This window comes from Otolemur garnettii, unplaced genomic scaffold, assembly GCF_000181295.1.
Source record: "Otolemur garnettii isolate 467f Iridium unplaced genomic scaffold, OtoGar3 scaffold00022, whole genome shotgun sequence".
NCBI classification, from domain to species: domain Eukaryota; kingdom Metazoa; phylum Chordata; class Mammalia; order Primates; family Galagidae; genus Otolemur; species Otolemur garnettii.
Genome location: NW_003852417.1, coordinates 9,836,780 through 9,849,111, shown reverse-complemented (window position 1 = coordinate 9,849,111; position 12,332 = coordinate 9,836,780). Strand labels below are relative to the sequence as shown.

The window sequence follows — 12,332 nt, the reverse complement described above, 5'->3', positions numbered from 1 at the left end:
ACCCACTCCCTACAGAGTTCTAGAGCCCGGTACCCACTCCCTACAGAGTTCTAGAGCCCTGTACCCACTCCCTACAGAGTTCTAGAGCCCTGTACCCACTTCCTACAGAGTTCTAGAGCCCTGTACCCACTTCCTACAGTGTTCTAGATGCCCCAGCTACACCAAGCTACTCGCCATTCCCCATGCTGGCCTGGTCTTTGAGCATGTTCCTTTCCATATGTTGGGTTGTTTGTTTGCTTTTTAATTCTAGAGTGCCCTTTTCTATATGTTCCACCTTGTGAAAAACGTGATTGTTTTCCCTTCTCTTCTTTCCCTCTATCTTTTGTTTAAATCAACGGCCAGCAGGTTCCAGCCCCCACTTATCCCCCATCAAAGCATTCTCCAACCCTGTGCCCAGGGCCTGTGAAACTATGTGCTGGGGACCCAATCTGACCTGCCGCCTGTTTTTCTAAATAAAGCTTTGTTGGAACACAGCCACATCCCATTACATACTATTGTGTGTGGCTGCCTTCACACTGAGTTGAATAGAAGTGTGGCCCCAAAAGCCTAAAATATTTAATATCTAGGCCTTTACATAAAACATTTGACAACCCCTGCTCTACTTTCTGCATAAGGTCAACTAGCTGCCCCAGGATGTCCAGGGCATGGGGTCATACTATGACTCTGTGTCCCAGCTCTGGTTCCAGGACAGCAGTCTGACAAGCAGATTGTTCCATATACTCCTTTTATGAGACTGGGCTGGCAGAATGATCCCGATTCACTGGTTTTAGTTGACTTCCACTGATCTGAGATGAAGGACAAGTTCAGGCTCTGACTTACCAATGGTCCACATTCTGGCTTGAGCCCCATGTGCCGCCCATGCACTGCCCTCATGCTGCTGCCATGACACCTCCTACGGTCCACACCACCCAAGAGAAGTGCAGCTGCAGCGAGCAAACTTTACCCTCATTCCAGACTATTGCACTCCCACCACAATCACTGTACCTATGCCAGGTGGTCCTCTGTGGGTGGCCATCCTCGCTCCTTCCACGGGCTTTCCAGACTGGGGCTCTGCAATGCCAACTGACCCTTCAATGTCCCTTCTTCCTCTGACTAATGTAGTAACATCATGTTCTCTGGGTTGGTCCTGGTTAGTCTCCCAAACCAGGAAGGATAAGGGATGGTAATTCCTTGGAAGAATGGAAACACTTTTCTACTCTACCTGCTGTGTCCTTTCCAGTGGTGGCAGTGTATGGAAGGCAAGGGGACACTCCACACCATAAGAGATTGTATTCTAGGAAAGCACTGATTGAGACATGGTTGGAAATTGTATCATCCTACATGTGTGCAGGAAGACTCCAACAGCAAATTTAACATGACCAAAAAACAAATTGTCATCATATTATTTGTTCCACATTCTCCGAGGGAGACTTGCATTGGTGACCATCATCAACAGGGCACTGTGCCAACCTTTGAGGGAGTCACTGAGATCCAGGTGTCAGGCACAGAACAGTGGATGGACGAGATGGCATCATGAGCAATGACAGAGCCAGCCTTAAATCAATGGTGTAAGAAAACTTCAGGGACAAGAAGTTCCATACAGTTTCAACACAAGCAAATTCAGAAGAGACACAGCATGCTAACGGCCACTTGTCATCTTTTTCTCCTGGTTAGATGATATGAAATTAGCCTGGAATGGCAAACTTCACAAAGAACTGAAGAGTTAGTTCCTGGACTGGATAAAAGAAGATGTAGCCCGGAAAGATTGAAGAATCTTTAAAAGCATTGTCTGGACAGTAACAACTATGTAAGTACCTCTTCTCTACCCATCATTCAGTTTCTTCAACAAATCACCGTGCCTAGGATGGGCTCATTTATTTTTAACATACTTTTAATCAAATTTTTATGTAGGCAGGGGCTTCAAGAAATTAGTTGTATCTACACAGTCTGAAGCAATCCTCTGACCAAGGGAATGCCATACCTGGATAGATCAGGGTTAAGTTAAATGTCCTAAACCCAAGCCAGGTGGATGGAGTCAGCTGCGTGTCAATCACATAGACTGGCAGTGGGAAAGGAGTGGTTTCTCAAAAAAAAAAATTAAGCTATTATTTCCAGTACTGGGAAAACAGATCCAGCACAGACTAAAATCAATAGATGTTCACCCACTCCTTGGATATAGGTTACTGGCATTTCTCTCCTTTAGGAGACACCTAAAGAATGGAAAAGTTGGGCCATGTTGTCCAACAAATCAGTCTTATAGCCAAGACATGGGACTGCTCTAAATCCAAAAAATTAACAGTGCAACTAGCTGGTATCATCTGCACTTGGCAAAGACTGATCAAATCCAAGGCATTTAGATCTGACAACAGTTTGGCGTCAGAAGACTTGGAGTAATTCTGGCTCTTTCATTAAGTTGTGTTATTAACAAGATAACCTCTCTGAATCTGCTTTGTTAGGTATGAACCTTGGGATAGTAATAACGCCCTTGAGAATTGACACTAGTATTAAAAGACGGTACACATAAAGTACAAAAGCCTAATAGACCATTAATAATTATGTAAAAAATAAAGGACTTAGTGTTTAATGTTTTGCTTTATTTCTTTTTAACAGGGTCTAAAATAACACTTTCTATGTGCCAGGCACTGTTTCAAATTTTTCACAAATATTAACTCATTTGATGAGGTAGTGTATGCTCATTTTATAAAGAAACTAAGGCCGTGAGATTTTTAGTGACCCAAGGTGGTGAGCTAATGAGTGGGCTCCCAGGATTCAACCCCAGGCAGTCAGGTTCCATCGTAACTAAATTCTACTGCCTCTCAGGAAAAGGGAGTTGTTATTATCACTCAAGAAGCAGTAGCATTTTATTGCCATTATTATTATAAATGAGGAAACTGAAATCTAGAGGCACCAAAATAGAAGTGAAGCTAAAAATAAGCCCGAGGTCTAAAGCTTGCCGGTCCACTGCCCTTTGAATCTGCCACACCATTTCCTACCGAGAGAAGAATTACATAAGAGAAGCAGCCAGACCATGTACCTTCTGACAAATGCAAACTTTGACGCAATACATCAGGTGATACTACTGGGGAGAAAAGGGCTTATTTTTCTTCCCATAATAGACTCTAATTGTATGTAAAGCAGAGAGAGAAAGTGAATGAACCTTTCCTTGCTTCTAGAGAGGTATTAGAAATCCCACTCAGGTTCAAACGTTCCCTGGGTGTGGGAATCACTGTGCCAAGTGATAAAAACAGTGGGATCACGATTCCACTTACTAAGCACATTTGCGACCCCAGTGGGCGTCGGTCGGTGTCTGGGGAGGACTGGAGAACGTCCTGTGGAGAAGACACTGCGCTTTGGGAAGTTAGTATCTGTCCTCAGATCTCTAGGGAGTTGCGTTTTAACAGTGTCACTCCCTCCTTGAGATTGAGCGGAAACAGTTATTAATATAAACTGTGGGAAAAACCCCAAGGGCCAGGCCCACTGTCGGCATTCTCCTGGAGTTTCTCTTCTCCCTCCGATAAACTCTTCTTCCTCTGAGGCTCGTTTAGAGCATAACATAAATCAGGATTAGGTGAACTTTCTGTGGCAGGTCAGATAGTAAGTATTTTAGGCTTTTTGAGACGTGCGGTCTTGGTCCCAGTTATTCAACTGTGTCATTGTAGCAGCAGCTGCCACAGGCAATGTATCATGAGATGAGGTGGCTCTGTTCCAATAAACCTTATTTACAAAAGCAGACTGTGGGCTCGGTTTGGCCTGGGGCTGCAGTCTGTGGAGCCCGGACATAAATTCTTCTCCCCGGGGTTGCTGTCCACCAACTCCGGCACCTCCCTTCATATCCCCACGGGCTTTCTTGCTGGACTCACCAGGGTCAGTCTAAGCTGCCTCTGAGTGCCAAGCATTCAGCTTCCCTCCCTTCCCAACTTTGCCATCAAGACCTTGGCCTCCCTGTGTCTCAACCAGCTCAGGTCTCAGAGCTGCCATTCACTTCCAGCTCCCCCTGAGCCCTCACACCCACAGCACTGTCACCAGCCTGTGTTTAAACTACTCCAATCTCAGATCACAAACACTGAGGCTCCCTAACTCCCTTCTTCCCACCTGATCTTCCCAATCTCCCATCTTCCAAAAGGCCACTTTGTCCAATATAGTAGCCTCTAGTCATATGTGACTGCTGAGCACATAAAACCTGGCTGGTGTGAATCTAGATGTATTGGAGGTATGAAATGCACACCCAATTTCTGAAACTTAGTAGAAAACATATATGTATGTGTAATATCTGATTAACGATGTTTACATCACTTACACGTTGAAGCTATAATATTTTTGCCACATTGGCCAAATGAGATATACTACTAGAATTAATGTTACCTTTCTCTTTTAATGTGTTGTGGAAATTTTAAAATCCCTATGTGGCTTGTATTTGTGACTTGCATAATGTCTTTATTGGGAAGAACTGTCCCAGACATCTTCTTTTTCCTCGAATTATCAGTCAGTACTCACATCCTCCATGTGCTTCCCTGCTTGGCCTGGGCCCCGCTGCGTGTCACTTCAAAGCTCTAACCCTATTGTTCTCTTTCCTTACTCATCCTGCAAACCCCCAGCTGTAGAGCCAACCAGCCAGCCACCATCTGTGGTCATGTAGTGTGGAGCTTCAGAGAATTAAAAATACATAAGTACAGAGAACTGGGCCACCTCAAGAGTATGGCCTTGACCTGTGCTGAACTTCTAGTATGGACGGTCTTTCTTTTCTCTTATTCCATCATGATGGCATCCAACTTTTACTGTGGTTAGTCTCTAATACCTTGTCGAATCATATCCCTAACTGTTTGCCCACAGCAATTTTCCAATATAAGACACTCAGACCACCTTTTATTCCACAGCCCCAAATCTCATGTCCTCCCTACAAGGCCCAGTTGACATTTCTTTTTTGTTGTGACCTCCCTGTTGCATGCAGACTACCAGCTGTCCTGCTCCGAACCACTACAGCACCCACTCTCCATACCACCTATTAGGATCCCCCTGAATAAATTTATCCCTTTACGCCTCTAATGTGCACACCTCCAGGAATAGCACAGTCGCAAATCCCCTGCCGGTGAGGCCTGTTGACTGCTATAGACTTGGCTTGGCAGGCTGCAACGGACAAAGGGGAAGTCCAGAAAGATTGGTTGGTTGATACAGGGTGGGTGGATTCAAAATATTTCTCAGGAATATAATTGACACAGTATGGAGATCAGAAAACAGGTATAAAAATATTGGGGGATTTTGTTTAGTTGAAAACATAGAACCTGGTCCCAGGACTGAGTTTGCGGAGTGGAGATGGACTTGTCCTGCCCCTAAAGGTCTCTTTTGGAAGATCCACCACGAGAACCATATCTCAGTTCAAGGAATCTAGAATCTCATCTCCAAAAGCACTTCCTCTTTCATCCCTGCTGGTGGGAAAATAAATTATTAAAGCTTTTTAAGAAAATAACATACCCAAGCCTTAAAAATGTTCACCTCCTTTGACCTAGGAATTTTGCTTTGGAAAACCTATGATAAGTAAATATTCAGAGATGCAGGTAAAGCTGTGTGTGCAAAGATGTGTCATCAACCTAGCAGTGAAAACTGAAACAAATTAAAATGTCCTATAGCAGGGGACTAGCTCTGCAAACCATAATATATGCATGCAGTCAATTCTAAAAATATGCATAGGAAAAGACTGATATCTGATTATAGGTACTTAGAAGCGCCTGGGAAAAACTCTACGATGCATTCTAAGCAGGTTAGCTAAGAAAAGAGTGATATAAAGAGAGGGAAGAGGGATGGTAGAGAGAGGGAAAGGAGAGGTGAGCAAAGTTAAACAAAAAACGCTTCACTTCCCAAAACTGTATGATAGCATACCATTGGCATATTTTGATAAAATTATATATACTGTACACATACACACATATCTTTTAAAATAAATGGTCACAAAAGAAAAGGAAAGGAAATAATTAAAAAGTAAGTGGGAGTTTCCCTGTGTGTTGGGATTATGCGTGAATTTTTTAGTCGCAATCTTTGTATACTCCAAATTTTTGACAATGAGCAACGTGTCATGTTGATAATAGAGGGAGACATTATTTAAGTCAGTCATGAACCCAAGCCAGGTCAACAGAGGTTCTCCAATCTGAGATAGTACACAGCGATGCTAGAATTAACCACGATTGGGACAACTTCCACAAAAGCACAACTTTGAAAGTGTTTATAAGTGGTGATCTAAGGAATCATGTTGTGACCTCCCTCCCAGAGGTTTTGAAATTTCATATTACTGTCCTGAGCAATAAATTTAAAGAATACAGATTATAAAATAAACAAAAATCTGTTTTATTTCTAATAAAGAGAGTTCAGGCACAGAGGAGGAACTCTTGGCTGCTGTCATACTTCTCAGTTGGAATCCAATCAGCCACCTGCCCTTGAGTCAGTCACCAGAATTCTATTTTCTTGGCCACAATGGGACCCAGTGAGGGGGTTGGAAGTCACAGCTCGGGATCTTCAGGGCAGCCTTCTCTTGCAGATGGTGGGACTTACAAGCAGATCTGTGGGAAAATAACAAGGCCCCAAGGCTCTCGGCTCTTGCTGGAAAACCTGGAGTTAGTTCCAGAAAGACAATCCTGAGCAGGAGGATATTTGGATTAGAGCTGCTTTGGTTTCACATCCTTCTGAAAACACTGGAGCCCAGACAAGCAGCATCAGTATCACCTGGGAATGTGCAAGTCTGCAAGTTCTTAGCACAGCACAGACGTGCAGAATTAGAAGTCTGGGGGCCGGACCCTCAGTCTGTGTTTTAACAAGCCTCCCAGGCATCCCCATGCTGGCTGCAGGGGGAGAACCACTGCCCTCACTGAGAGGCCTGGAGCAAATCTCTGTCCCCTCCAAACCTCTGTTTTCCTCACTGCTACCTTGAAGATAATAAAACCTAACCTCAAAGCCTTGTAAGGATTAATGAGAGATGGATATAAAGCACACTGCCCAAAAGAACACTAAATATATAACCTTATTTCCTCTCAGGACTGTTTAAGTCTACATCATCTCTGCAAAGTTTCCAACTTTTTCCCTTTAATATGCTTAATTCTTCGCCTAATGGAAACAGTGAATGACCATCTCTGTTAGATTAAATAAAATAATGTATTAGACGCAGATAAGCAGAACATTATGCTAAGAACACTTCATTTTACTAAAGACAGGGTTATAGTGAGGTAGAAAGTCCCCTACGCCGGCTGTGAGGAACTTATGATCTAGCTCTAACTGTCTTTTCTGTACGAAGCCATGTGGAATGTCAGGGAAGGCAAGAAAGTTAAAAGTACGAAACACAATCCCACATCCACCATCATCCTAATCTGTAGGGCATGTTATGAGTGTCTTACATGCTCACACGCCATCCCACCATTCAGAATGCTTGTGGCAGCACCTCCGGCCTGCCCTTGACCCTGTTAAGTTAGTCTTTGTAAAGGAACAGTGAGCAGATTCCACCATGTGAGACAAGGAACAGAGCACTACACTCTTCTCTCACTGGGTGGTGCTTTCATCTTAAGTTCTTAAGTTCTGTCTCCCCATAGTTCTGCTTGTGATGTCAATCAGCTTTGAAAATGGCAGGAAAGCCCAAAATTCCCCTGTCCCCCAAACACAGACAATAGGGGATCTCACTGACCCTACACAACTTCCAGCAATCAGAAGAACAATTGTCCTAGGTACTCAGATTACCCCAGTGGGGAGCATGGCCAGAGACACCACCACCCCCAGTAGCAGCCTCCTGTCCTATAGACACTCTATCCTTAGTTCAGATGCTGCACAAGAAATAGGTGCACTGGTGGGACTCTGCTGTCACTCAAGGCCACCATGTTGCCAAACTCCATCTTTGCTGATGTGAACAGCAGTCCTCTGAGCATGTGTTTCCTGTGGCTGCCGTAACAAATTACCACAAACTTGATTATAAAACAGCACAGTGTTTCAGGGGTCAGAAGCCTGAGATTGGCTCCACTGGGATGGAATCAAGGCAACTGCAGGGCACCGCCCCCTCTCGGAGCTGTCCGGAAGCTGTTTCCTTGCCTTTCCCAGCTTCTACAGCTCATTTCTCTGCCTGACTTGGCCCGGGGCTCCTTCCTGCATCTTTGGAGTCAGAGGTGCAGCGTCTGGCTTCAGTCTTCACCTTGCCTTATAGTCTGTATCAAATTTCTCTCTGCCTCCCTTTTCCAAGGACACTGTGCTTACGTTGAGGGCCTACCTGGGTGATCCAAGATAATCTCCTCAGCTTGGCATCTTTCACTCCATCACATAGACACAGTCCTTTTGCCATATGGCCAGCATTTGCGGGTCACAGGGCTTAGTACTTGGATACCCTTGAGGGCCATTTGTCAGCCGACTAATTTGACAAGTGTTTTGTTTTGTTCTCTTTTGTTTACTATGGTAAAGCCTCTCTCCAGCAAATGATAAGTGACTGAGAATGTTCCTTTTCCTTCCATCAAGTCCATATAGGGGAAACTTAGCTCTCGTGGCTTAAAGTGGTAAAGAACATTCCTTAACATCTGGGCAGGCATAAGTGGGAGGTCAGGTGCAGCCACTTCCCATCTGGGCCTCCATGCCTGGTTTTCTGCCTTGAAAAATAGTGGAGCCTTGCTATGAAAACGAAACAAGACAACAAGAGATAAGGGCCTAAGGCAGGGCCTAGAGAGCACTACTAAACATCTTCTCTCCCATTTTCCCCTCTGGCTTCTGATTCCTTTCTATAAAACAAAGGAGTTGCCCAGATGGAGGAAGGTACTCTGAAGGGTCAGAGTACCTCTAAGACCTGGAACTCTGATGTCTGTCATAACAACCCCAAGAAGATGGAGATTCCCCATCCCTGTTCCTTCCCTCTCGGTATGACTCAGTCTCCTTAGCCAGCCTGGACCCTTCTGTATCCCAATCGCTCCTGTGGCCCAAAATGACATCTTTCTTTCCTAGAACAGGCTGACTTATAAGTTAGCCACCTTTCACTCTTTCCCTTTCCTCTACTCCCTCCTGAAATCCTCAGATTCCAGAAATATTTCAAAGAGGGAGAGAAAAGATCTCCATTTCCATTCTTAGGAGATTAAAACAAACAAAAACTAAATGCTAAATGAAAAACCAACCAGCCTGAATAAACAGACTGGCTGGCTAGAGATTTGTGGAGGTTTTGCTTTGTTGTTCTTTTTCCTCCCTTTCCGCTGATGCAACTCACGCTATTCATAATTTTGGAAGCTGAGAAGCACAAACTTCAACGAGAGACTATTGTGAGGAACAAACGATGTGTGTTGTTCAGCTGTGTGAAGTCTGCATCTGCTCCAGGCTTCCAGCCCTGAAAGATCATCCTCAACCTCATACTGCTCAACCTCAGCTAATGCCAAGTGTTTTCTGGGTGTCAAGGATGGAATTAGTGCATTCATGTATATTTTCTGGAATCCTCAATCCTGGCATGCAAACAACGTGGTCCTCATTTCTAAAATGAATATACAAAATACAGAGTAATAAAAAGACCTGTTCAGGACTCTAGCTTAGTAAATACAAAGGTTGAACTACTGTGGCTGTAAAGATGCCAGATGTGAGAGGGGCAAGACCAAAGCTCCAGCCAGCTCCACCACGCACACAGAGTGTGGTCATTAGAAAACCTTTCTCCCTCCGTTTTCTGCTCTGACTTTGGTCAAGATGATCTCCAGATGTCTTCCGTAATTAGAGCTCCACAGTCATAATTCTGTTATGAAATAAACATGCAAATACACAGAAGGAGAAAGGAAAAAAAAAAGACAGAGCCACCTCTGGAACTCTTAGAAAATCTTTGCCATATACATCCCACCTACTTGCCAGTGGACCAAGGGGAAAAATGAGTATCCAGTGTTTTTCTTCTAAACTCAGAGGTACCAGAGGTATTTAAAGCAATAGGAAAAGAAAAAGAAAGGTGGCTGAGTGTCAAAATGTTGAAAATAGAGAACAAGATCCCCACCCCCCCAAAAATTACAAAGATAAGACGTTACAGGTCAGGGAACGTCTGACCCTGGCTGCTCAGAACCTTCCCTGGTGCCAATAGTACTCGCATCTGAGAGCCAGAATCAAAGTGAGTATCTACCTGGGTCTTCTCCTGCCCATAAACAGGCATGCACACACACATACATGTACACAAACATGCATACAGCCACAATGACATTGATTCTATAAAAAGAGAATTTATCCTAACCTTTAATCTCATTTCTAAGACATGCTTGGCAAATCATAGCAAATGTGATTCTGAATGCTCTGAGGGGTCAGAGCACTGTCCTCCATCCCTGGCTGCAGCAGCAGTGAGTTGGACTGTGGCATGAGAAGATCTAGGCTGGCAGAGTCACCCGGCTGGCCAGGCACATACACTTTTACCTTTCTTCTTTGGATATACAGAGACCAGAGAGCTATCTTCACTGGCAAAATGAACTGGGGGATGACAGGGGCAGGCCACACACCACACTAAGAATAAGAATGGCCATGTTGACCAGAGTAAGGCTAAATGTCTGGGGCTTCCCTAAGAAAGTACTGTAAATTGGGTGGCTCAGGATGCATCTACTCCAGGCCTCTCTTAGCTTCTGGTAGTGCTGGGTTAGTGGCAGCAGAACGCCAATCTTCATGCAGCCTTCTTCCCATGCATATCTCTATCCAATCTTCCTGCTTATATAAGAACCCAGTCATCTTGGACTAGCGACCCCCCCATCTTAAACTAATTACATCTGCAATGAGCCTTATTTCCAGATAAAGCCATATCTTCAGGTACTGGGCTTAGGACTACAACAGCACTGATTTTGGGAGGACACAATTTAGTTCATACAAATAATTTCTAAGAAATAAGGACCACGCCCCAGTTCTCCATTTCCTTCTGGAAACAGAAGTGGAACTGGATTTCTACAGGCCCTTTCAGCAGGGCCATTCTGAAATTCATCTGCAGTTAAAATCCTATCACAAATTCTCTGTGTCACTTTAACTGCACATTTCAATTATGTGAGGGACCTTTTGAAAAAATGCCCTCTCAGCCCTAGACCAAATAATCAGCCTTTCTAGGGGTGGAACCTGGACATTTTAAACCCGTAGGTGTCTCTAATACCATATTGCGTATTACCTACAATAGTCCCTGAGAACATCCCAGGATGACATGGTAGGAATCTAAGATACCATCCTGTGTAAAACACAGAAGCTTACAACTAAAACAGTCACAAAAGCTCACAATAGATAAGAAAGTGGCTATAATTCTGAAGACAACCACTAGAGTTTCAATCAAAATTCCTATTTTAATCATAATGTAGATCAAGTCTCATTTCTTCAAGATTGAATTTCTGTGACTGCCTTTTTATTGGTCATCCTCCCCATAGTGGTATGTTTCCAAAGGGCAAAGTGTGGCCTTAGGCATCACTCTAATAATAATGCCTGGTACATGGGTAAGAAACTTTGTGCATGAATGAATAAGTGAACGAATCAATGTAAAGATCCAAGATGTAAAATTCAAAGCAAGAAGATGTTAACAATGGCATATTGCTATAATCATTTGGAAGAATTGCATATTTTCCATTTGCATAAGAATATGCCTAATTTAATTTTACTACCTTGATTGCAAGGCTCTTCATTTAACACCAAAGTCACGCTGTGCCTGAGGCTTTGGATGGTGTTTCCAGAGAACCAGTAACTTTCCCATTTGGAATTAAAGTGAGACCTCTTGGGTTTATGGGAAATGATAAAGGATATAGGATACATCCAAATAGGAATTTCATGTCCTGAAATATATTAACTAAATTATTCTAAACCTTTTTTATATGTATGCAGAAAGGGTGATACACAAAGATAGATGATATACATAATCACTTTCTGAAATCCAAACATAAAACTCTATAATACGACAGAGGCCCTTACACAAATATTTTCAGGGCCTCTTAGCTTCTTTTTCTTTCAAAAAGCAAGTACCAGAAACACAGAGTAGGTATTGTGTTCATGTTGTAGGAAACTGAAACATGGAGATGCTTAAAAATGCAAAGCTTTATCTGTGCCATAATTTATTGAGTAAATGCATATTCACCGAATGGTCTCATGTATGGTACCTTGGAGAGAAAATAAAGAGAAGAAAAATACAGCCCCTACTTAAAGGAAATTGCATTTTAACGTGGAAGAAAATAGAATGCTACGTAGTTATTACATCAGACAGGATGTTATTTCTGCAGTAAAATGCTCTCAAAAGGTATGACAGTAGGTTAAAAGAGAGAGAATGGTGCTGCTTTGGCAGCACATTTACTAAAATGAGAATAATACAGAGAAGATTAGCATGGCCCCTATACAAGGATGACAAGCAAATCTGAGATGCATTTCATATTTTTCTGGCA

The 12,332-nt window shown here is 43.3% G+C and overlaps 1 non-coding gene across 1 annotated transcript; it reads left to right on the top strand.

Moving 5' to 3' along the window:
* The first annotated feature begins 12,220 nt into the window (after positions 1-12,220).
* Positions 12,221-12,326, top strand: LOC111724378. Its single transcript, XR_002772680.1, has one exon. It is a non-coding gene; the product is annotated as a U6 spliceosomal RNA (small nuclear RNA).
* Positions 12,327-12,332: the final 6 nt, after the last annotated feature.